The 2,507-nt window shown below is 35.5% G+C and overlaps 1 non-coding gene across 1 annotated transcript; it reads right to left on the bottom strand.

Moving 5' to 3' along the window:
- Window positions 1-2,318: 2,318 nt before the first annotated feature.
- LOC118549533 (U6 spliceosomal RNA) lies at window positions 2,319-2,422 on the bottom strand. The gene has a single exon (XR_004924131.1). It is a non-coding gene; the product is annotated as a U6 spliceosomal RNA (small nuclear RNA).
- Between the last annotated feature and the right edge of the window lie 85 nt (window positions 2,423-2,507).

The raw sequence follows: 2,507 nt of genomic DNA, 5'->3' as shown, positions 1-2,507 counted from the left end.
AAAGGGGAACCCTCTTACACTGTTGGTGGGAATGCAAGTTGGTACAGCCACTTTGGAAAACAGTGTGGATGTTCCTCAAAAAATTAAAAATAGAGCTACCCTCTGACCCAGCAATTGCACTCGTGGGTATTTACCCCAAAGACACAGATGTAGTGAAAAGAAGGGCCATATGCACCCCAATGTTCATAGCAGCAATGTCTGCAATAGCCAAACTATGGAAAGAGCCGAATTGCCCTTCAACAGATGAATGGATAAAGAAGATGTGGTCCATATATATAATGGAATATTACTCAGCCATCAGAAAGGATGAATACCCAACTTTTACATCAACATGGATGGGACTGGAGGAGATTATGCTAAGTGAAATAAGTCAAGCAGAGAAAGTCAATTATCGTATGGTTTCACTTATTTGTGGAACATAAGGAATAGCATGGAGGACATTAGGAGACGGAAGGGAAAACTGAAGGGGGGGAATTGGAGAGAGAGATGAACCATGAGAGACTATGGACTCTGAAAAATAGGGTTTTAGAGGGGAGGGGGTGGGGGAATGGGTTAGCCCGGTGATGGGTATTAAGGAGGGCACGTACTGCATGGAGCACTGGGTGTTATACAAAAACAATGGATCGTGGATCACTACATGAAAAACTAATGATGTATTGTATGGTGACTAACATAACATAATAAAATTAAAAACCACAAAAAAAGAAAAAAAAAGAAAGTCCCTCATAGGCAACATGTAGTTGGGTGTTGTTTTATTATCCATCAGCCGTCCTATGTCTTTTGATCAGGAAATTTAATCCATTTACTTTTAAAGTAATTATTCTTAGGGAAAAACTTACTATTGCATTGTTTTCTGTTTTGTACTTCTTTCGTTCATCTTTTCTTCTCTTGCTATCCTTCTTTGTGTTTTGTTGATTTATTGTGGTCATATATTTTTATTTCTTTTCTTTTGTATATATTCTGTATGGTTTTTTGTAGTAATCATGAGGCTTCCATAAAACATCTTATAACAGCTTATTTTAAGCCAATAACAACTTAAGTTCAATAGCATATAAAAACTCTATTCTTTTTACTTCTGCCCAACACACTTCATGTTATTGAAGTCACAATTTACATCTTTTTTTTCCTTCCAAATTTTTATTTAAATTCGAATTAGTTAACGTATAGTGTGATATTGGTTTCAGGAGTAGAATTTAGTGATTTATCACTTACATAACACCCAGTGCTCATCATAACAAGCGCCTTCCTTAATACCCATTACTCATTTAGCCCGTTCCCCAGCACCTCCCTCCATCAACCCTCAGTTTGTTCTCTATCATTAAGAGTCTCTTATGGTTTGCTTCCCTCTTTTTTTTCCCATCCCTTCCCTATGTTCATGTGTTTTGTTTCCCAAAATCCATGAGTGAAATCATATGGTATTTGTCTTTCTCTAACTAACTTATTTCACTTGACGTAACACACTCTACCTCCATCCACGTCATTGCAAATGGCAAGATTACATTCTTTTTGATGGCTGAGTAATATTCCAGTGTGTGTGTGTGTGTGTGTGTGTGTGTGTGTGTGTGTGTGTGTGTGTGTATACACACCACATCTTCTTTATCCATTCATCCATCAATGGACACTTGGGCTCTTTCCATTGTTTGGCTATTGTTGATAATGTTGCTATAAACATTGGGGTGCATGTACCCCTCTGAATCTGTATTTTTGTATCACAGTTTATATCTTTTTATATTGTCAATTTGTTAATAAATTTTATAGTTATAGTTATTCTTAATGTGTTTTTTATCTTTATATTAAAATTAATAGTGATTTATATATCACCATTACAGCATTAACAGTATTCTGTATTTGTTTATATATTTATCATTGCCAGGGTTCATGTACTTTTGTGTTGTTTAGCATCCTTTCATTTCAATTTGAAGAACTCCTTTTAGTATTTCTTATAAAACAGATTATAGGGGATGAACTCCCTTAGTTTCTGTTTGGGAAAGTCTTTATCTCTCCTTCATTTTTGAACTGTTCAGCTATGTATAGTATTTTTGTTTGGTAGTTTTTTTTTTCTTTCAGCACTTTAAACACATCCCCCAACTCCCCTCTGGTCTGCAAGATTTCTGCTAAGAAATCTGCAGATAGTCTTATGAGGGCTTCCTTGCATGTGACAAATTTTCTTTTGCAATTTTCAAAAGTCATTTTATGTTTGACTTTTGTCAACTACCTTATAATGTGTCTTCATGTAGACTTATTTAGATTTTTCCTATTTGATATTCTTTCTGCTTTATGAATCTGAACGTTCACTACCTTCCCCCAATTTGGGAAGTTTGGGTTGTTATTTCTTCACGAATTTGCATGTCATCCTTGTACAGGGGCCATGCTAATCTCTGTATTATTCCAATTTTAGTATAGGAGCTGCCAAAGTGAGCATTGGGTCATTATTTCTTTAAATAAGTTTTCTGGTAACAGTGGTATCCTCCGTGGTAATAAACAGGTTGATTCTTATGAAATGCAAA

The sequence above is a fragment of the Halichoerus grypus genome, chromosome 5 (genome assembly GCF_964656455.1).
Source record: "Halichoerus grypus chromosome 5, mHalGry1.hap1.1, whole genome shotgun sequence".
NCBI lineage: Eukaryota > Metazoa > Chordata > Mammalia > Carnivora > Phocidae > Halichoerus > Halichoerus grypus.
This window is presented reverse-complemented; position numbering and strand designations above follow the sequence as displayed.